At 35.7% G+C, this 25,051-nt stretch overlaps 1 protein-coding gene across 2 annotated transcripts in view; it reads right to left on the bottom strand.

The window, feature by feature from the left end:
• CDH18 (cadherin 18) overlaps positions 1-25,051 on the bottom strand; it is a 1,132,251-nt gene that overhangs the window by 796,700 nt on the left and 310,500 nt on the right. For both annotated transcript variants that reach the window (XM_030927840.1, XM_030927845.1), the window contains exon 2: positions 13,829-13,887. The gene's annotated coding sequence lies outside the window, so the exon portion shown is untranslated. The remainder of the gene's footprint in view (positions 1-13,828; positions 13,888-25,051) is intronic.

Raw genomic sequence — 25,051 nt, 5'->3', positions numbered from 1 at the left:
TCTGTGTAATGGATATTAACAAAAATATTAAAAAGGGTTATCTTTATGGAATTCCTTAATATGTGTCAAGTATTACATTATTAACTTCTTGTAAAAGTGTCAAAACAACTTTTTTTTAAAATAGGTGAGAACATTTAGGCATAATTTTCTTAACTCTATCAGCAAATAATTACTAGAACTGGGATTTGAACCCAGGCCTCAGATCTCTCTGACATCGAAATCTAGCTTCAAGCATATATTCTTCATATTACACCAGTCCTAAAAGCAGATGAGAGGCTTGGTGGAGTGCCTGACCATGGTGTGAGAGTGTGTGTGGGCAAGCTTGGGTTAATGGCTAGAAGTGCTTTATAGACTTAGGGATGATGTTGCAGAGATGCTTTGATGGCAAACGTGAGGCCCTACCTCCATAAGGATAATTATTTCTAACTCTTCAGAGACGAATATATATATTTTAAGATATAGAAACTGGCCGGGCGTGGTGGCTCATGCTTGTAATTCCAGCATTTGGGGAGGCCAAGGTGGGCAGATAACGAGGTCAGGAGATCAAGATCACCCTGGCTAACATGGTGAAACCGCGTCTCTACTAAAAATACAAAAAAAAAAATTAGCCGGGCATGATGGTGGACGCCTGTAGTCCCAGCTACTCGGGAGGCTGAGGCAGGAGAATGGTGTGAACCCGGGAGGCGGAGCTTGCAGTGAGCCGAGATGGAGCCACTGCACTCCAGCCTGGGCGACAGAGCAAGACTCTGTCTAAAAAAAAAAAAAAAAAGAAATTTAGAAATCTTGCTTAGTTAGAGGCACTGTTTAAACTCTCAATATTTGTTAACTAAATCTGATTTCTGAAAAAAATAGGCATAAAAAAGTTGAGAAAATGAAAGCTACAACATGTGTCAAGTACCCATAGAATAAATAAAGGCAAAATTAAAAACAGTAATTTTCTCCCGTAAAGTTTTGGTTGGCTGAGTTTTAAATTATGAAGAGATGTAAAACATAATTTTACAATGGAAATAAAAGTTTAATCAATTTTATTCTTTTCTGAATATCATAATAATTGTATATATTTATGAGGTACAATGTGATATTTTGATATATGTTTACAATGTGGCATGGTTAAATTAGGATAATAAACAAATTTATCACCTAACATGATTTTCATTTGGTTGTGGTGAAAACAATTAAAATGTATTCTTTTAGCATTTTTGAAATATACAAGGCATTATTATTTACTACAACATCTCCCTTTTCCCCGTCCACTGCCTGACTCGGCAGCCTCTGGTAAGCCATCACTGCACTGTATACTTCTATGAGTTCAACTTTTAAAGATTCCACATATCAATGAGATCATATGATATTTGTCTTGCTGTCCCTGGCTTATTTCTCTTATACTGTCTCTCAGGTTCATCCAAGTTGTCCCAAATGACAGGATTTCATCCCTCACTTTTAAGGTTGATTCTTGGTTTTGGGTTTCTATATATATATATCTGTAAATGGAATAGCTATCCAAGAATTACCAGTCTATTTTCACAAACAAAGATATTATGAAAAGTATTTTTCTTACAGTGTGTTTACTTTAAAACCATTTTTTAAATTAGAAAAATCCACTGAAGCTGAGCAGACAGCAAAACATGATCCCATAACAATATTTAAATATTGTTTGCTTTATTTCTGACTTAATCTTTCTCATGTCTTTCAAACTCAAACCATTCTACTTTGCCATTTATAATAAATTCTTCATTGAAATCAAGCAAGAAAACAATCATCACTGTATTACTTATGATGAGGTCAGTTTTTGTAGTAAGATTAATTCTAAATCTTACAATGGTTCAAATACAATTCATGTGTAATTGTTGCTCATATGAAAGTATTGGGCAAGTAAGCAGATGTGTGGGTTAGCCCTCTTCTATCCAGTGGCTCAGGGACTCAGTGTATCGAAAGCTTTGTTCTATTCAGTAAATGGATTCTAAGGTCTTCCTGGGTGTAGTCTCTCGTCCGGTTAGATAGCCAAGAACTGAAGCTGCCTGGAGAAGCAGGCATAGCCGTTGTCCATGGGCTGAGGCTGGAAGAGGACATCTCTCTTTTGTTCACATTTAATGTGTTAGAATTTTGTCTTTGTAAGTTACCTAACTAGCCCCAATTTGGGCAGTCAATTAGCAGCAAAACACCTATAAAAAGGATTATTAGTGGACAATTGCATTCTATCTGTAACCCAGATTTAACAACTCAACATTGTGGCAAATATGTTTTATTCACATATTTTGACAAATTATTTTACAACACTTATATATCAAGAAATCTGTATCTAAATAATCATGAATCACTAGAAAACAAAGATTTTTTTTCACATGACAAGTACGACACTATTATTACATTTAATAAAATCTTCAGTGATTCTATGTTATCATCTAGCTCACTGTGTAAATAGAAACATCTCTGTCTTCAAAATGTATGTTTACATTTATGTTGTTCCAAAAAGAGTCCTAGCCATCCAAAAAGCCAATTTTTTATTATGGTTTTTTAAACTCTTATGAGTATACAATCTAATGTTTTAAAACATTATATAAAGCATAACTCATGAATGAAAATAATATGCTATTACAATAAACTCAGCAATTATGTTTATCATTGTAGCCTAGACCAGTGAAACTTTATAATAGAAAGGCACTAGCTCAAGGGTTGGCACTTGGGAACCCCCACTTCCCTCCCACCACTAATTATCATATAATGAATTAATCAGAGGCCCAGAAAAGTATACTATTTACACAAGGTCATACAGCTCATAACAGTCAAAAGGCAGACAGGTCAGTATGCTCAGACCTCTGGACGTTCAGTTGAAATTTTTTGACATTCCTGTGTTAAAAATGTATGAAGGCTGATTGAAATATTGAGTATTACATAGTATTTATATATTTTGCTTAGAAGATATATATGCCACATATTACTGATTTTAACACGATTGAAAAAAATAATTATCACCAACATACAAATTATCTTATAACAACCTCTGCTGAGGGTGGCTGAATTTTATATTTGAAATTTCATGTTGAATGATCTAACCTAATGTGATAAAGAAGTTTTCAGACTAAGACTGTCAAAGAAAGCAGTGACACAAAAGCATGAGCTACATATTTTTTTCTGTTCAAAAAACTATTTCTGACATGATAATGAGTTCTGCAGGGAGATTATTAGAGTTACCATCTTGTAATGATGATAAGTCATTGTTATCATTGTCCAGCAATGTCTTGTACTCAGTGTCCCCGGCACATATGCCCATATAGAACTAACCTCATCATTGCAACAGTAGAAAAGAACAACCAAATATATTTGAACAAACCCTCTACTTCCAAATTTCTCAAACAATCTTGATTTCTTATTGGCTGGTTTCTAAAAATTTAAGGAACTTAAGCCTAAAAACTGACAATTTCATGCTTTGGGCTTGTAAAATTAAAAGTAATAAAGTTTGATTATGATAAATAGATGAAAATATTACATGTTTTCTTGACAGTTTATAATTTTCAAAATTTGAATTGTACATGATTTTACATAATGTATTATTTTATTAAATACATGTTGTTGCTTGTAATATCTTTTCCTCTGCATTCAACTTGAAAAAATTACATGCCAGTAAGATAAATAAAGATCCTAGTGAAACAATCTCCTAAATCAAGGAAAGAGAGAGAAAGAAACAAACATATCTAGTTTGTCTTTTCTTTATTCTATTCAGCCTTTAAACGACAGATTTAATGTCTGCGTTTAAATGCAAAAAACAATAGTTGACAAGAAACCTCCAAACTTAAAAATCTTATATTTGACTTGGTATCCCTCTTGCTGATTTACTGGCACCCAAGAGTTGCATTAAATCAGAAGTTAACAGCCATTTTTTAGTAGATACGTCCTCAGTTCTATAAAATGACTTTTCTTTTCCTTGCAGAGCAAGCTTAATAAATAAAAACCTCTTTCACACTGGAATTAGACCCAAACTTTATTTTACCTTCATACAAAACAATCTGGATACACCATTTCTGAAATAATGTTGAAAAAGATGGCATTATATTGTAGTACATTCTAGTCTGAAGCGAGTGAAGCTGTATCAAAAGAGGTTCTAAATCATTTTTATATCCCCATAAATATGCCTGAATTCGAATCCAAGAACAAATATTATGAAAAACAATTTATTTTTTGAGGTACAACGGGAATTACAGCACAGGGTAAGGCAAAAAGAAAACAGCTGTCAAACCGGTCAGTTGTGATAGGAGAGAAGGTTCTAAAATTATAGCCGGAAAACCTGAGTGTGAATGCCCACTTGATCTAGATGGAGTTGTTTAATAAGTTCTTCTCTGAAGAAATCGAGAAAGTAATACCTTTCTTATCAGATTTTAAGAACAATCAAAGAGATCACTAACCTAAATTGCAGTGCTTGGCACAGAACTTGGCATTGTAATTACTCAAAAATGCTCATAAAGTTGAAGGATATGATTTGAGATAAGTCAGTGCCCCCTATTAAAATACACCCACACCACACATAAAAACATGCATATAATGCACAATAAAAACTTTTAGAGCACTATTGTAGCACCGAAATCCTCAGTATTTGGTGGCACTCCTTGGAAATTATGGTCTAAGTAGCTTTTAATCTTAACTGTGCTATGATACAGATTTTCAGAAGGGAGTAATATATAGCTAATGTAGCAAGAGCTAATGTTAACATTATTTTTGCTTCGCAAGCCCTTATGCAGAAAAGGACCATGTTATGCTGAGATGCTGTGATTATTGTTGTCCTTGTTTTAATGGAGGACCATGTTGATTGATGGCTAGCTAAAGAAAGACTACCACAATTTATGGAAAGAGAAGCAAGCAGTAGCATATAAAAGTATGGAAGATATTATCCATAGATTCATAAGGTGCTGCTAAATACAAAAGTAGTAGGCCCAAACAAGTACTTACTACACAGTTTGTCTTTGAGTTAATTATATAACGTATCAAATTAAATACACAGAAATTAAGTCAGAAAATGTGTATAGATGCCATGCTACTCTTTCATAAAACTGCCTTATAAAAATCCTATCTCAGTTGCACAAACTTTATTCTGGTGACTGTTCATTATTTTTGTATATCAATGATGGCCTACTGTAATTAGTAAACCAGTTACAAACACAGCTGTTTTCCAAACGATCCATATTTCAGTATGATTTGTGTCTATCCCTTTGTTGTTGTTTTTATTTATTCAAAACCCTTTTAAGTAGCAGATCTATTGAGAATTTAATCAAAGGTATAAAACTCTAGGCAGGAAAAAATTCATAAAGAAGCAACAGTTTGAACATGCTTTGAAGGTATTTGAAATAGGATTTCTTCTATTTCACTTGAGGGAAAAATGCAGGAAGTAAAAATGCAAGCAAGATAATAATCTATTAATAATTAAGAAGAAACCACTGGCTTTGATTACCAGATTGCCTCAACCATGATGCATTTCTGGGTGAATAAAACTATATACATCCCACATTCATGACGGTTAAGAGCAAGGAATCAGTTCCAGAAGAACTCACAATTAATCAAGTTAGTTTCCTCATCCATAAAACAGACATGATACCTGTTTAACTGGATTATTCTAAATATCAAATGAAAGTATATATGCAAATCACATAATAAATTGGTTTTAAATTGGCATCTCATATTTTTATGCATAACAGGGAAATACCTAGGATTTGGGAAATCTTGCTTTCCTTGATATCAAAATCAAGGCAACATCACATGATAGGTTAATCAGCTACTGCAACTCCTGGCCACTCAGCTCTTTTCCTCATGCTCAGCTTACCCGATATCCTTCTTTCTGGGTTTCTCCCATCTCCTCATCCACAGGAGCCATATCAACCACAGTTGATTCCTTCACAATTAATGCCTTCCCAACCATGCAGTCTAACATTTTGTTAATCCTATAAAAGAGTTCATGCAAATGGACCAAGAGTAAAGATGCTGTTCCTTCCCTACCCCTCTTCAGATCTCAGCCTCCTGACACTCCATGAGTATTTCTGGAGGTATATTCTATACAACTGGCCCTTCACTACTTTCCTTCCTTAGTTAAATATAATTAGTATATATGAATCTATCTTTTGCTAAGTAATGTTAACTAGCCTTGGGGGAAGCAGGGGCGGGGTTCAATAGAGCAGGCAAAAAGGTAAAATGTAAAAATAAATACGGTAAAGACACTTTCCTTGATATGGTTAGTTAACTACAGTTGTTAAGACAGTAGACTAGGTAAGATGGAATTGGTATTCTGTAACAGATGAACGAAGGATGGGCTGGGTGCAGTGGGTCACGCCTGTAATCCCAGCACTTTGGAGGCTGAGATGGGTGGATCACGAGGTCAGGAGACCGATCAAGACCATCCGGGCTAACATGGTGAAACCTCGTCCTCTACTGAAAATACAAAAAATGAGCTGGGCAGAGTGGCGGGCGCCTGTAGACCCAGCTACTTGGAAGGTTGAGTCAGGAGAATGGCATGAATCCAGGAGGCGGAGCTTGCAGTGAGCCAAGATTGTGCTACTGCACTCCAGCCTGGGCAATAGAGCGAGACTCTGTCTCAAAATAATAATAACAACAACAATAATAATAATACAAAAATTAGCTGGGCGTGGAGGCGAGCGCCTGTAATCCCAGCTACTAGGGAGGCTAAGGCAGGAGAATCACTTGAACCCGGGAGGCCGAGGTTGCAGTGAGCCGAGATCACGCCACTGCACTCCAACCTGGCCGACTGAGGGAGACTCCATCAAAAAAAAAAAAAAAAAAAAAGATATATTTTTAGGAAAACGACAATTCTAGTAGTTTAAAACAAAACACTTTGCCACTCTGACTTGTCAATAATAGATAGTAGTTAAATAATTAGTCACAGAACAAGTTATAAAGAATTTTAATTAAAGTGGAAGATCACAGAACATTTAGAAACAAGAAAATTTATGAGAAAATTTGCAATTAGCTCAAAGAAGACAAGACTGCTAAAATATCTATCCACATTTTTCTAATAAATAATTATTTTACTGGGCGATCTTCCAAAAATATAAACATTATTTGTTTATAAATGCACACTAGTTTTCCATCAATTTATATTAAATGTGAAGTGTGTGATCACTGAATTTTTTTGAAGTCTCATATAAGGTTATAAGAAATTGAAGATTTTGGTGAGACTTAAAATACTAAGATGATAGATTTACTGCCGACTGGATCCGGGTTATTTCTTCAATGAGACATGTTTCAAACAGCTGACACTGTTGAGTAAGCAAAAGAGATGCCTGACTTTAAGCAACATGAATAATGCTGTTCATCAACAAATGTGCAAGATACTTGAAAGTGCATAATCATATTCTTTCTCATAAACTGTCAGCTTGATTCTGTCCCCCAGGGAATATCAAGTCTTTATAAATCTACCATGGCTATGTGACAAGAGAAAAATGTTCATCTGAGACACAAGCACAAATTCGCCTTGCCATAGACCTCTGCACCCAAACTAGCAGCAGCGGAAGCAGTTGAGGGCCACTTTTCTCATAAACAGAGAATTCTCTGATACCCATTTCCAGAACTACTTATTTAGGAAACAGAGTATATACCTCTCAACAACTGTATCTAGAAACGAGAGTTTTTACCAGTTCAAACCAAACAGAAAAATAAGTCAATCCTGGGTGACCTTCTGCAGGTAGAGGCTCCATGCTGATTGTTGGATGACATTTGACAAGTTTCACTGCTTTGTACTTAAAAATACAAGTTTAAGCAAATGTTGAACTTAATATAATTACTTTTGTTTTAGTTGATATTTTAAAATAACACCACTTCAATTTTATCCACGGTTCTTCTAGAAAGTAATCACACCTACATCACAGAGTAATTTTGAGGAGTCAATGAGTTTACAAACACCAATCACTTAAGGCATGCACTAAATAAATATTAATGACTACAGAATTACAGCCTATTACATATTGCCATGTGTGAGGTTGTACAATGTGCTTGATTATTTTATGTAACAACATAGGGAATACCTATTGGACTAAGAAAGGCATATATAAATAAACACAAAGAAAAACAACTAAAGTATTATTGGAAAAGCACAGCAAAGTATCTTTGTTTCTAATATTAACTGTACAAAAAATAGATATATTAGTACTCAGCATTTTTCTGAAGACAAAAGAGAAGAATATTAAATAATGTGATCAAGCAAAATTCATTATGTGATTTTTTAAAAAAAATTATTTTTAAAATTTCATCAAAATGGTGTGAGATAAGTTTTAGTATTAATCTGTATAAATTATGTACTGACATTCATTTCACTTAAATAAATAATTTTTTATTTAATTGCCTACTAAACTTGGGAAAGTCTTAATTTATGAAATAACTATTAACTCCTTTAAAATTTATAATTCAGTTTATGGTTCTACTTCGCTAAAAAATCAACAAGCATCTTTTGAATTCTGTTGTAAAGACCAATCATTAAAGTGAAAATGTGCCTTTTGGAGAATTTTTTGTCTGGAGAAAATTTTGATGAAATATTTACTTTTATCGGTTAGAAATGAGAAGAAGAGTGTGAACATTCAGAAATGAAAGCCCACATCCTTAACTAGGAAACTGCTGGCTCCCACACTAGGGATTTTTTTTTAAGGATGCAAATTGAGATGAAAATTACAAACATGACTAACCAAAATAGTAGAAACAAATTTCCTTTTTCAGGGACATTAATACCAAATCTGTCTTCACTGTTTAAACGCTCTTGATACTTAAGCTCTCAGAATGTTATATTTTACAATACCACTTCAACAATAATTTAAGAGAGCCGAAGATTAAGTGAGATTTAATGTAAAGTCAACATAAAGACATGATTAGAGCTCAGTTTACAAAGACAATTTGTGTAAAATCTTTTCTTCCACTTTTTTGTTATTGTTGTTGTTCTACTTCCTTTAAAAATGTTTCAGTAATGTTGGAGTCTGACAATTTTTTTTGTTTTGTTTTTTAGACGGAGTCAGGCTGGAGTGCGGGGGTGTGATCAAGACTCACTGCAACCTCCGCCTCCCGGGTTAAAGCGATTCTCCTGCCTCAGCCTCCTTAGTAGCTGCGATTACAGGTGCCCGCCACCACACCCAGTTAATTTTTGTATTTTTAGTAGAAATGGGATTTCACCTTGTTGGCCAGAATGGTTTCCATTCTGGACCTGGTGATCTGTCCGCCTCAGCCTCCAAAAGTACTGGGATTACAGGCGTGAGCCACGGCCCACGGCACTTTTTTTTTTTTTTTTTTTTTTTTTTTTTTTTTTTTTTTGAGATCGTATCTTGTTCTGTCGCGCAGGCTGGAGTCGAGCCATCTTGCGGCTCACTGCAACCTCTGCCTCCTGGGTTCAAGAAAGCTATCTTGCCTCAGCCTCCTGAGTAGCTGGGATTACAGGCACATGCCACCAAGCCCAGGTAATTTTTCTACTTTTAGTAGAGACAGGGTTTTACCATGTTGACCAGGCTGGCCTCCAACTCCTGGCCTCAAGTGATCCACCGGCCTCGGCCTCCCAAAGTGCTGGGATTACAGACATGAGTGAGCAAAGGCGCCCAGCCAGACTAAAGCATTTAGGTAAAATTCAGTAAGTGAACATTGTCATCATATTCTTCCCCTTTACATTGCATATAACTCTGTTAATTTGACTTAAAGCCATGGAAACTTGAACTAACATAAAAACTGAGCTATAATTGAGCTTTAACTTGTAAGATAAAATCTGTGATGTTCTACAAGCTCTACTATAACCCTTTCTGAAATTGTGCTATGAAACTTAGCTCTAACATGCAGAAAAATTTATTCAGTATAAATATAATTCTGTGTACAATTACCTACAGAGTTAGGGATGGTGCTGTAAAATTTAAACATAATAAATAATTTAATAAATTATAATTATATTTTAATTTTTAAAGTTATAAATTTTTCATTTGCATTCTGGGACAGGAAGATTGATGCATTTTTTTCATAAAACACACCCACCCACTGTATTTTTGCAATAATGATGAAGTATGCTCACACCAATAGATAAAATTATGCTTCTTTGTAATAACATGATTAAGATAATTAAGCCATGTATGCTACAAAATCTTTCATAATATGCTTTTTGTATCTTCTTTATTGTTACAACATGTATTCCTGCATCCAAAAAGTATTTTCAAACAAAAAAATTGTATTTGCAATAGGGATATGTTCTAAGTCAGTGTAATAGAATAACTCAACCTTGCTGAGAGTTTGTAATGTAATCAAGGTTGGAATGTTTTGAGGAGCATTGAAGAAACATGTAGTGGTGCGGGATGAGGCAGGCGGGATCTACACTTAAAAACTGGATGGCCTTGTCTCTTTGGAGTGAATGGATTGTAATTTGGTTTATATTTTGCTGTTGCTGCACTGCATTTAATATATTACCAAAAGAAAAGATCCATATTTCAAATTAATGCTCAAAAATAATAATGAGAACATTATGTGAAACAATAGATTTGATTTGAGAATATTGAATGTTGTGCAATATCAGCACTTTTAATCTTTTTCATTTATACAAATAATGAGAATTCCACACCACATATACATACTAATTTAAAAAGTTAGGAAACTATACAGAATATGTGTGTTGAAGTATACTTTACACAAAGTAAGTTAACATAGTATGTTTAATACTTGCTTTCTTATATTTCATTTTTTGAAAAAATTCAAATATTTATGCAGTTGATTTTTATTATGCAAGGCAACTGTATATAAAAATTATTAATCACATTGGAAGGCTGAAGTGGGTGGATCACAAGGTCAAGAGATCGAGGCCTTCCTGGCCAACATGTAAAACCCCCTCTCTACTAAAAAATACAAAAAAATAGCTGGGCATGGTAGCACATGCCTTTAGTCCCAGCTACTCAGGAGGCTGACGCAGGAGAATTGCTTGAACCTAGGAGATGGAGGTTGCAGGGAGCCTAGATTATGCCACTGCACTCCAGTCTGGTGACAGAGCAAGACTCCGTCTCAAACAAAAAACAAAAAACAAACAAACAAACAAAAAATCACTCATCAAAACAGTGAAAGGTATATTTTATCAACTATCAATCTATATTTTTCAACATTGACACTTATTATAATTCATTATTATTCAATGATAAGGGCTTTTTGCATTAGTAAACATTATCAGTAAAAGAGATTTACATAGGTAAATAATTATTAATAGTCAGGAACAGTTATATCTCTACATTTGAACTACAAAAAAATCTAGTAACACCTCTAAAAGTTGACATAATGTCAATGCTACTTTGATGGTCCTATGTCCTATGACATTTGAAAAGTGTACCAGTAAGAAAATGTTTAATTATTTATTTGAGGAAACAACAGGTTAAATAATATTCTTTAAAAGAGTAATTTCAGGGATGGGAGGATAAGATGGCTGACTAGATGCAACCATCTCGTGCAGCTGGGTGGTAGACTAGCTACCAGCCATTACACTAAAGTATCATCTATTAGGTTGTATCCCAAACTACAACACCAAAAATTATCTTGCTAATATCCATACCTGTGAAACTAGGCACAAGAATCCACTGACACATAAAGGTCTTGTACAGAGGACTAGCCCTCTGAAAGTATCCAGAAACATAGCCAACTACTTATACTCAACATACACCATGGGTAAAGGAACACCGATCCTCCCAGATGAGGAAGAATCAGCAGAAGAGTTCTGGAAATTCAAGTGAGAGTGTCTGCTTATCTCTAAACATGTCCACTAGATCCCCAGCTATGGAACTTAACTAGTTTGAAATAATTAAAATGATAGACATCAAATTCAAAATCTGGATGCTAAGGAAACTCATCGAGATTCCAGAAAACATTAAAACCCCATCTAAGGGATCCAATGAATCCAGTAAAATGATCCAACAGCTAAATGATATAATAACCATTTTTTGAAAAGAACCATACTGAACTTTCCACTGCAAGAATTTAATAACATAATCAGAAGAATTAACAGTGGAATTGACCAAACCGAGGAAAGACTCTCAGAGCTTGAAGACTGGTTCTTGGAATTAACTCAGTCAGACAAAAATTTTAAAAGAACATAAAAAGTTAAAATCTCCAAGCAATACAGGATTATACAAAGAGAACAAATCTATGACTCATTGGCAATCCTGAGAGTGAAGGGGAGAGAATAAGATGCTTGAATATATATTTGAAGATATAGTCCACAAAAATCTCTCTAATTTTCCTAGAGGTTGACATGTAAATCCAACAAATACAGAGAAGCTCAGCTAGATACTACACAAGATGACAATTCCCAGGGCACACAGTCATCAGATTCACCAAGGTCATCACAAAAGAAAAAGTTCTTAAAGGAAGCTAGAGAGAAGGGTCAAGTCATGTACAAAGTCATGTACAAATCTCATGAGGTGCGCAGTAGACATTTCACCAAAAACTTTACAAGTCAGAAGATATTGACACCTATCTTTTTCTTTCTTTCTTTCTTTTTTTTTTTTTTTTTTCCTGAGATGGAGTTTAGCTCGTTGCCCAGGCTAGAGTGCAGTGGTGTGATCTTGACTCACTTCAACCTCCACTTTGCAGGTTCAAGTGATTCTCCTGCCTCAGCCTCCCAAGCAGCTGAGATTACAGGCATGTGCCACCACACTCAGCTAATTTTTGTATTTGTAGTAGAGACAGGTTTCAACATGTTGGCCAGGCTGGTCTTGAACTCCTGACCTCAGGTGATCAGCCTGCCTCATCCTCCTAAAGTGTTGGGTTTACAGGCATGAGCCACTGCACCCAGCCTATTTTAAGCATTCTTAAAGAAAAGAAAATACAACCAAGAATTTTATTTCCCACCAAACCAACTTCACAGGTGCAGAAGAAAGAAAACTTTTGTTAAATAAGCAAATGCTAAGGGAATTTATTTCAACTAGAACAGCCTTACAAGAGGTCCTTAAGGGAGTGCTAAACATGGAATTAAAGAATGACACCTGCTACCACAAACGCAACAGATCCTGGAAAGGCTGTAAAGAAGAGAGAGCTCTTATTCATGTTGGTTAGAATGTAAATTATGTTCAGCCACAGTGGCAAGAAGTTGGGAGAGTTCTCAAATAACTTAAAACAGAGCTACCATCAATCCAGCAATTGCATTACTGTGTGTATACCCAAAGGAAAATAGATCTTTATACCAAAAGACACATGCATTTGTATGTTCATTGCAATACTAGGCACAATAGCAAAGACATGGAATCAGTCTACGTGTCCATTAATGGTAGATTGGATTAAAAAAAAAATGTGGTACATATACAACGTGAAATACTATGCAGCCATAAGAAAGGAATAAAACCACATCCTCTGCAGCAACATGAATGGAACTGAAGGCCATAATCTTAAGCAAATTAAATCAGGAACAACAACAACAACAAAAAAAAAAACAAATACATGTTCTCACTTAAATAAATGAGAGCTAAAATTAGCACACATGGACATAAATAAGGGGAAAAAAAGACATGGAAGACTGCTGGAAGAGGGAGGGAAGGAGAGGGAGGAGAGGGAGGATGGGTTGAAAAACTACTGGGTACAATATCACTACCTGGGTACAATATACTCACGTAACCAACTTGCACATGTATCCACCCATATAAAAAAAAAAGTTGGGTTCTTAAAGAGTGATTTAAAACACAGAATATGCTAAATTTCTAAATAATTCAGTGTAATTCTAGATGATCCTTAAGAGAAACTACAACAATTTTGACATTTCTATAATATTTTAACAGAAATTTATCACAGAAATGTTTTAGCAGAAATTTACAAATTCATAATTTATAACAGAAATTACAAGTTTTACCTTATAAATCACTTCAGGAATGTTTGGTGTGTGTTCTTATATATTGCTGTGGTTGAGTCCTGCATAAAAATAAAACAAAAATATAAAACATATATTTCAACATATAAAAATCTATGCATAGTTAAAACATATTTATTATGTTACACATTAAACAGAACTGAGTTTGGAGAGCAAATACATTTTCGAAGAGATAAATTTTTGATAGGTTTGAATTGCTAGATTTTTTTTTTCTTCTTAGGGCATGACATTTTGAAACTATGTCCAGTTAGAATTTTAGCTCTGTCATGCGTTAGCCATGTAGATATGGGCAATTTAGTCTTGTTCTTTGACCCTTGGTATGTCAAGACATAAAGAAGTTTTAACTTCAGTGTTACAATTTATTTAAACACTTAATATTACGCCTTAAACATGGTCAAAATTTAAATATAAACTATTTTAGTGATTTTACATAATAGAAAATGTTTTAAAAGTTATTTTCATAAATTTAATGTTTTATGATTTGAATAACCACTATACTTTCAAACAAAGAGAATATGAAAGATCAGAATAGAAATGCAAGAAACAACGTTCAGTATAACCTGAAGTACAACATGATTAGCAAGGGAGTATTGTAAATCAATTAAAAATATATATTGTTCTAGAATTATGACTTTTATTTCAATAAATTAAACTTGAATATAATCCCTAACGCATACATTACATGCATTATTCCAAATAATATATATGTTGTATGTATACACAACATAATGCTTATCGGATTGAAGTGTTAACATTGGAAAGTCAATATTAAAAGAAGAAAACTAAGGTAAAAATGTGTTCTCATAAGATAATAATCCCTTTCAGAACCCAAAAGCAGGAGCATAAGAATTATGCTTATTCTCTGACTTTAGCCCAAATCAGCTTACTATGTCTTTAGTTGACAATGTGATTTGATACATGATTTCTATTTCCTAAAACTGATAAAAATTACACTTACAAAGGTCAAACAGATGCCTCAAATATTTTAGGAGTATGTCAGTCATTCAGCAACTATTTATTGAGTATTACTATGTGCTAAACATTATTATTTATACTAGGAATGCAACACATAACAAAAGAGATAAAAGACACTGCCCTCATGGTACTTATGAGAGGTGACAGTGTGCTAGCAGCCCTCACTCTCAGCGCCTCCTGTGCCTCGGCGTCCACTCTGGCGGCCCGTGAGGAGCCCTTCAGCCTGCCACTGCACTGTGGGAGACCTCTCTTCACTGGCGAGCCACAGCCAGCTCCCTCCGCTTGCAGGGAGGTGTGGAGGGAGAGGCACGGACAGGAACCAGGGCTGCGCGCAGCGCTCACAGTCCAGCACGAGTTCCGGCGGGCGCGGGCGCAGGCTTGGCGGGCCCCGCACTTGGCACTTGGAACGCAACGAGGGCCTTAGCACCCCGGCCAGCAGCTGCGGTGGGTGAACCGGGTCCCCCAGCAGTGCCAGCCCGCCAGCACTGTGCTCGAGTTCTCGCCGGGCCTCAGTTGCCTCCCGGTGGGGCAGCGCTCAGGACCTGCAGCCCGCCATGCCGGAACACCCCGTGGCGGTGAGCTCTCGCGCCGCGGGAGCCTCCTCCAGGAGCGCGCTCGGTCCCATCAACCGTCCAGGGACTGAGGAGTATGGGAGAAAGGCGCGGAACTGGCAGGAGCTCTGCCCACGCTCTGGTGCGAGATCCACTAGGTGAAGCCAGCTAGGCTCCTGAGTCTAATGGGGACTTGGAGAACTTTTATGTCTAGCTAAGGGATTGTAGATACACCAATCAGCACTCTGTGTCTAGCTCAAGGTTTGTAAATGCACCAATGAGTACTCTATATCTAGCTAACCTAAAGGGGACTTGGAGAACTCTTCTGTCTAGCACTCTGTGTCTAGCTAAAGGATTGTAAAGGCACCAGTCAGCACTCTGTCAAAATGGACCAATCAGCTCTCTGTAAAATGAACCAATCAGCTCTCTGTAAAATGGACCAATCAGAATGATGTGGGTGGGGTCAGATAAGGGAATAAAAGCAGGCTGCCTGAGCCACCCAGCGGCAACACCTTCAGGTCTCCTTCTGTGGTGTGGGTGCTTTGTTCTTCTGGTCTTTAGGGTAAATGCTGCTGCTCACACTTAGCATCCACATGGCGTTTTTGAGCTGAGCACTCGCCGGGGAAGGTCTGCAGCTTCATTCCTGAAGCTACCGAGACCACGAACCCACCAGAAGAAGGAAGCGCCAGACACATCTGAACGTCTGAGGGACAAACTGCGGACACAACATCTTTAAGAACTGGAACTCATAATCGCCAGGGTCTGAGGCTTCATTTTTGAAGTTAGCAAGACCAAGAACCCAGCAATTCTGGACACACGTTTTGGGCAGGCTGGGAGGGATGGGTGAGAGAAAAGTGTACACCCAAATAGGCAAATATATAGTGTATATCAGGTAATCCTAAGTACTATAAAGACAGAAGTTAAGATGTGTCAGTGTTGATCACAGTAGAAATGTCTGATACCTGATAGCTGGAATCTGGGAGAAAAAAATCTGGAGTTGAAGAGAGTCTGAAGTGTCTGCAAGGGGTTATCTAGGAGTGAAATGTAATAACTGAGTCCTTTAAAGTCAGAGAAATGAGAAATAGCGATCACTAGGATGAGAAAAGTAGGAAATGGGCTGTGATGTTCTGGAAGTACTAAGAGAAAAACGAGATTTGTAGTAGCTTGGTGGTCTCTGTCTATCATCTGTCTGTCTGTCTATCATCTATCTGTCTATATCCATCTAGCAGCATCCTCTGCTTATCAGGGCAAAACTTCCAGATTCTATTAGAACACGTAGTACTCATAAGCTTCAGGGTTACTATAACACCTCCAAGAACGTTTTCCAAAATGACCACCTTAAAACTAAGAGGCAAATAATATCTGATGTGACTGATTTCCAAGTTTAATTCCAGAAACTATTGATGACACAGTGTTCATGTGGGCTGTCATTAGGAACTGGTGCTCATCATAACTAGTACACAATATGTACACTGCAACCCATGCTCACATGATTTGGGGTGAGAAGCAGCAAAGATTTTCAAGCAATAATTTTTACAATTGAGCTATTAGAATATTATACTCTGGAAAATCATGTGTAAGCATGTGGGGACCTATTTATACATAGCTCACATTTTCTGCTAAGGTTAATATAGACTGTTCGGAAAGAAGGCAAAAAGCACATGGCTGATCATTTTATCTTGGCTCTATTGCTACGGTAGAATAAGCAGCACCCTCCACAGTGCATAGAGCTCAATGCACAGCTCTGACTCTAAATGTGATACAGTCTCCTTGAATAACTGTTTAATATCTGACAAAAGAAAATTAAGTTTCAATAGTTCTTAGTATATTGACAAAAACTCTTGTCAGTTAGGAAATGTCACCAATAAACAATTCAATTTCCTGCATTGTATACATTTATTTAAATGCAATGAAATAATCCATTCAAATACTTTCGAAAAAGAAATTATAATATTCTACTAAGAAACATATATTTCACTTCACTTTAAATCACACTATCTTATCTCCTTTATCAATCTCAGTGTGCCTAATGTTTTAAAATGCAACGATTATTTTACAGAAAATTTCAGCAGTATTCATTTTCATGTCTGAGCTCTTGAAATAATAATAAAGTATACTCTTAACTAGAGAAGGAATGTGTTAAAAATATATATGTAGTTGTACAAAATGTATTCTCACTTATTATATAGGTCAGTACTTCAACGTTTTCTATGTTATTTTGCAGAGCCCTTCATTTCAATTCATTCTGCAATTTACAGGTTTATAATATAATCACAATAACTAAAGTCTCTGCAGGTTGTCCAGAAGTAACAACAGCAAAACATAATATTATGTGGCAGCATAATAACATATTAGAATCCTTTGTTGTAAGTTTCTCATTGTGTTTTTATAGAACCAGGCTAGGCCGGGCGCAGTGGCTCAAGCCTGTAATCCCAGCACTTTGGGAGGCCGAGATGGGCGGATCACGAGGTCAGGAGATCGAGACCATCCTGGCTAACACGGTGAAACCCCGTCTTTACTAAAAAGTACAAAAAACTAGCCGGGCGAGGTGGCGGGCGCCTGTAATCCCAGCTACTCGGGAGGCTGAGGCAGGAGAATGGCGTGAACCCGGGAGGCGGAGTTTGCAGTGAGCTGAGATCCGGCCACTGCACTCCAGCTTGGGCCACAGAGCGAGACTCCGTCTCAAAACAAACAAAAAAAAACAAAAAAAAAGAAAACAAAAAAAAACAGGCTAAATAAAAATAAGAATTCAAGTTTTTATTTTTAAAAATCAGAAGCTCTCTGTAAGAGTGGCAGTAAGAAAAAAATACATGGAAGATGTCTGTTGAAGTAAGCTTTACTCCTGAAGTCACGTCCTCCTCCAAGGAAAACTCATATTCAAAAACTATTTTTTCATCCAATATTTACTCATTTAATTTGCTAACCATCTTTACTATACTTGGTTTCAGTCAGCATTCCAGTAACTGAATTTAAACAGCAGAAAGGGCAATCCTCCATGTGAAAAGTTGTGTTTGTAATTTTAAACTGCACATAAATTTGGATATATTAATGCTGTGTAACTATTTCTAATATAATATTGGATTAGCAACAATCCACCAATTAATTATTGAACAAATTATCACATATATGGTTATAATAACTTTTAGTTTTTATTTATTTGTATTTAATTATTTTTCAATTCAATGCTCAATTCTTACAACATGAATGTTTTTGGTTATTATTAGTTTCATACTTATGTGTTCAGTATCATTAAATCAGAAACAGAAAGTCCTAAAATACCCTAACACTACAGGAATATGAAGAGGTGGCAATTGCCTGGTTTTGCATCCAAAGAACTCAGAGAAAGCTGGTATGAGTAATCAAAAAGTGAACTCCAGGTGTACTGACCCTGAGATTCACTGTGAAATTCCTAAGTCAAGCCGTAGTTAAAACCTTGATTTTTGCTAGTGAAGCCCCTGAGCAGAGAACCTAGGTAGGCCATGTCCAAAATCCTGACCCATGGAAACCTTGAGATAATTTATCACCCACAACAGGAAACAAATACAGTGTTTGGGACTTGAAAATGGTGTGCTGCTGCAACAAATACCTAAAAATAATGTGACTGGCTTTGAAACCAGAAAGTTAGTAGAAGCTGGAAGGATTTTAAGAAGCACAAGAGTGAAAATCTAAATCCCCCTGAACCAATTGTTAGAAAACTGGATTTTGAAGATGCTCAGGCCCTCAGCCCTCTGAGGGAGGGCTCAGAGGAAAGTGAGGAATGTTACTGAAAACTAGAAGAGAGATGGAATTGTGTTATGCAGTAAAAGAATGTTAGCAAAACTGTGTCCTGTGGTTATGTACCAATCAGAGCTTTTAAATGATGAAATTGGATATATAGCTGATCTTTGAACAACATAGGTTTGAACTACATGGTTCCACTTATATGTGGACTTTCTCCCACTTCTGCCACCCCTGAGGCCCCAAGACCAACCCTTCCTTTTCCTCCTCCTACTCAGACTACTCAATGTGAAGAAAATAAGGATGAAGGCCTTTAGGACGATCTACTTCCACTTCATGAATAGTAACTCTATTTTCCCTTTCTTATTACTTTCTTATTTACATTTTTTTCTCTAGCTTACTTTAGAATACAGTATTTAATACACAGAACATACAAAATATGTGTTAACTGTATATGTTATCTCTAAGGCTGTTGGTCAACAGTAACCTATTAGTAGTTAAGTTTTAAGAAGTCAAAAGTTATTTGTGGATATTCAACTGCATAGAGGGTTAGTCCCCCTAGCCCCTGTGTTGTTTAAGCATCAACTGTATAGCTAAATGCCACAGATGCTGCCTGGTTTCTTCTTGCATTTTATAGTAAAACGTGAGAGAAGAGATAGATTGTGGAAAGGTTAGACATGAATAGAAGTAGATTATTTTTAAAATAATTGGCCTTTCCAAGTGGCAACAGATGCCTACCAAAAATGGCTGCTGAAAGTATATCTTATAAACAACAAAAAAAATGGAGATGCGACTGCACAACCTTTTGTTAAAATCTTGGAAAGTTCAAAATGTCAAGAAGACTTAATTCACACTAAGTTCCTTTCAATAAATTAAGGGTATGCCTTACAGATTTTCTCAACCAAGAGCCACAGCCTTTAGATAAGCCGTAAAATCCAGTCAAGAAAATCCAACATTTCAGAAGTGTAAGGTACTAGCTATTGCTGTCCCCAACATTTCTGAAATGCTGGATTTTCTTGATTGGGTGTTATGGACTAGTTATTGCTGCTCATCTTCCATTTTTCCTATTTTTGAAACAGTGTTGATAAGTATAATCCTATCCTTGTTCCACCATTATAAATTGGGAGAGTTGGGGGGCAATAACTTGTCTCTTACATTGTGCAAGTTCACAGGTAGAGAATTGTGCTCCAGGAGTTCTACTTAATGAATTACGTTGAGGCCTCTTATATACGCTTGGATTTGATTTATAAGTTATACTGAATTGACGATATTGTGATGAGATTCTGGATTTTGAGCTGATGGTGCAATGGGATGAGAATCTGAGGAACCCTGAAAGGGGGTGGATATATTTTGCATTTCAGAAAGACTTAAATAACTCTATATCAGAGAGTGGTAGATTCCCATCCCCTATTGTACAGGTACTGTGTAATCATTTTACCTTGAGTGTAGATAGGATCCAAGAATATGATGGGATAGTCAGTCTGTTAGTATATTACGTTACGATATGTTACGTTACATTGTAAGACTCCATCATAGCAAGCTGATTCTCCTGCTGACTTAGCAGAAGTAAGATACTATTTTGGTTAGGTCCTAAGGGCTACTTCTGCAAGCTGAAAGTGACATCTGACTAACAGCCAGCAGAAGATGGGAAACCTAGTTCTACAACTGCGAGGAACTAAATTCTTCCAAAGAATTAAATAAGCTTGGAGAAGACCTTGAGCCTCAGGTGGAATCATAGTCCTGACCAACACATGGCTTTGCCTTGTGACAGCCAGACAACTCAGGCCTAACAGGCGTGATTTACAAAAACTGTGAAATAATTGGATGCTGTTTTAACCCAGTACATTTGTGATAATTTGTCATATGGCAATAGACCAATAATTCATCAACCCTCAAAATAATATTAGGAATTCATAAATTCCTAATTGAACATTTTGCTTAAATATAAATGCATTATTTCAGCAGTCCCCAAATAGTATTTCATTCCATATTATCCTTTTGAGAATGTTAACAATTTTGAAAACTTTAAAAAATATTATGTCATATATTGTTAAATTGTACTTAACAAAAACCTGGAAAATAAATTTTTAGAAAAAACAAAATGAGTTTGAAAAATAGAGCATTTACAAATTATAAATAAGATTATTTATGAAATGCTTTTATAGTCTATTTGTATCAGTAATTATTTATCCTTTATTTAAATACTTGAAATGTAGAAATTAACAATAAGTGTTTTGTAAATAAGAATTGCTAGAGGCCGGGAGTGGTGGCTCACACCTCTAATTCCAGCACTTTGGGAGGCTGAGGCGGGCAAATCACGAGGTCAGGAGATCGATAACATCCTGGCTAACACAGTGAAACCCCCGTCTCTACTAAAAATACAAAAAATTTAGCCATGCGTGGTGACAGGCGCCTGTAGTCCCAGCTACTGGGGAGGCTGAGGCAGGAGAATAGCGTGAACCCAGGAGGCAGAGCTTGCATCAAGCCGAGATAGCGCCACTGCACTCTAGCCTGGGTGACAGAGCGAGACTCTGTCTAAAAAAAAAAAAAAAAAATTGCTAGAGAAAAATACTTGTATTCTGTGTGGTGTGGCTTTGTACTTTCAACCTAAAATGATAATTCAGATTGTATTGACTGAATAGCATTGGAAAATCATCAGCAGTACAACTCTACTATGTAATATAATTAGAATGCAATGAATAAATAATCCATTGCTCCTTGGAATGTAGAAATTAACAATAACTGCTATGTAAATAGAGATTGCCAGAGAAAAATAGTTATATTCTGTATGGTGTGGTTTTGCACTTTCAACCTAAAAATGATAATTCAGATTGTGTTGACTGAATAGCTTTGGAATGTCATCAGCAATACAACTCCACTATATAATATAATTAGGATGCAATGAATAAATAATATTTCACTCCTTGATACAAGGTACTGCTTGTAAGTGTAGGGGTCATTTGTAAGCCAATTTTGTTTTTACCCTTAAACAGCATTGTTGTTAAATTGTGATAAATGGGAAACCGTAAATTGGGAGAGAATTTTAATGGTCATTATCTTCATTAGCTAATGAGATGTGCTAATTATGTTTGTAAGTGACAATAATTTAGTAGCTCTGGCTTAAAGGCCTCACAGAGCAATAACTAGGTCAGTCCTCTTCAATGTGTTTTCACAATGTTAGAAGGGACTTGATAATGAGAACCTAAACTTGATAGTAATGTTTTCTATGAAATTGTTCATTAAAATGTCTTCTTAAATTATGTCAGATTTTATGTCGTTCGCCCATAATACATTTGCATAAATTCTAAGGTACTGAGAATGTGACATCAAAAATTAAATTAAGGCAGTGGTATTTGAAATGTGTTCCCTAGCCCCACGGCGATCCCTGAGAGCCTGTCAGGGGTGTTCAAGGCTGAAACTATTTTTGTAATAATCAAATGATGCATTTTTTGTTTCCACTGTGTTGACAGTGACAGTGATGCTAAAAATAATGATGGTGGGTAAAAATACCGATGCCTTTGATTTAGCCATTCAGTACTGTCTACATATATCAGTTATCATGTTGCATGCTAGAAATATATACAATTTGCATTTGTAAATCAAAAATTGGTCAGTTAAGTAATTAATTGATTTGAGAAACAGTGGTGCCTTTGCATACATCAAGAAAGTGACTCTAAACCATATTACAACTCATTGTATTCTTCAACACTTTACACAAGCAGGAAAGAAAGAAGGGAGGAAGAAAAGAGAAAGAAAGAGAAAAAGAAAAAGAAAAGAAGGAAGAAAGGGGGGAAGGAAGGGAAGGGAACAGAAGGGAGGGGAGGGGAAGATGAGGACAGCGGAGGGGAAGGAGGGACAGGGGGACAGAGGGATGAAGGGAGGGAAAAAGATGTCAATTTCTCCTTGATAAAAAATACACACACACGCACACACACAATTATGTACCCTTGAACATGCATTGTTTTTTGTATTCAGTGTGTAGAAATCAGAACTACGCATGAAGCTCTAACACTGTGTGATGAAGCCCAGTACATGTGTGGCACTTGGAGTTGTGAGCTGTGAGCTACACTGGCTGTTCTCTCATGGAACATAGTTTATATCTAGTTTTTTTGTTTGTTTGTTTTGTTTGTTTTTTGTTTTTGCATAGTGTCAGAAAAAAATTGTGATTGCTTAAAGTTGGATATTGGGTACATATTTTTTTGACTGTGAAAAGAGACCCTGCCTGTTCAAGGAAACTACTTGTTAGCATTTGTTGCCAGTGATGAAGTTCAATATTTCAAACAAATATAAAATTTTGGAAAGCTTGTATTTGCCCCCATGAGTTTGACAGTACTGTAACACTTAAAGAATTTCCTGATCATATTATTGATATTAGCAATTGTGATTTTTAAAATAATATGTGTCCATATTGAAAGATACATACATCTTTGTGAACAACTTTTTTAAAAAAATGATTGATGCATGGGTAAAAAAATGTTACAAATAATATATGGGTAACAAATGTTTTCATAGTTTAAGATTGAACAATGGATTTTAATTAACACAATATGAAAGTTTAATAAGGTAGTTTCAGCTTCCATTTGGGAATTAACCTTTATAAAAACTACCAATTGTTGAGTTCCGGTGTGCTATTTAAAAAACTCACAACTATCTGACAAAGGATTTTAAAATGCCTCCCTTTTCAACTACATGTATGAATAAAGTCAGATTTTTTTATGTGCTTCAACTAAACAGCATATCGCAATGACTGAAACAGAGAAGCAGATGTAAAAAATCAGCTGACTCTATTACACCAGAAGCCAAACATTAAAGAGATCTGCCAAAAATGTAAAACAATGATGAACTTATTATTAATTTTTTTCTTCTTGGAAAACATACTTGTTTAAATTATTTTTGTTAACATATTACATCTGCATTATTTTTAAATAAGCTAGTGAAATGAATATTTTTAAACTCTTTAGCTTTTATTCATAATATAGTAAATATTGGCTCCTACAAATCAAAAAAAAATGGGTTTTTAATACGTTTTAAGACCTCAAAGTTGTTCTAAGACTAAAATTGTGAGAAACACTGTCTGTCTAATGGTAATTGAAAGTCAGTAGGTAGGTTGACTTTTTGATGAAAAATGTATTGAAGAATAAAAGAATACTTATGAATGTGTTCTAAGTCTATATATACTTTAAGTTTTTCAACTCTGAAAAGCATGAATCACTATTGTAATCAATACACTAAGTATTTTGAAACATGGAAGAAAAAATGTGTTTGCTTCTTACTGATTACCCCACATAAGAGAGAAGAACAAGGGATCAGAGAGGAACCTAGAGAGATTCAGCTTATTGGTGAATAAACAAATTATTTTACTTTTTTAACTCATTATGATTTTTTAAGTATTTGTAGGTATTAAACATTTTATTTAATAGTAAACACAAAGAGTTATCTAATAACAAACGTGTGTGTTCTGCATGAATAATGATTGGTGATGCGGCAATGAGATGCTAGCATTTCTCGCTACAGTGTAAGATGCCATGGACATGACAAGACACCACGGCATGTAGTAGTCTACTGTTCTACCCTCCAGAGCTGTGTGTTCTTTCCATAGCAGAGAACATTGTGTTAATTCTATTTTCTACCTTGAAGAAAAGCATGGCCAGTAGCCTTCCTGTTCTACTCAATTTCTCTAATTTATAAAGGTAAAATTCCATTAAATACTAACCAAAGATGAAGTAATGTTTTAAAACTGCATCATTCAAAAGGATGACATACGTATACACAATCAGTTCACAATGTTCTCTGTGGAACTTTCCTCAGTTCTTAAAACCTAATATAATTTTCAAATGTTTTGATCAAACTGATTCACCTTAGTGCAGAGATAAGGTAATTGAGATAATAAATTTTTTATTTTATTTTATTTTATTTTATTTGAGACGGAGTTTCACTCTTGTTGCCCAGGCTGGAGGGCAAT

This window comes from Rhinopithecus roxellana, chromosome 3 (assembly GCF_007565055.1).
Source record: "Rhinopithecus roxellana isolate Shanxi Qingling chromosome 3, ASM756505v1, whole genome shotgun sequence".
NCBI lineage: Eukaryota > Metazoa > Chordata > Mammalia > Primates > Cercopithecidae > Rhinopithecus > Rhinopithecus roxellana.
Note: the sequence above shows the minus strand (reverse complement) of the source record. Positions and strands in the feature narration are given on the sequence as shown.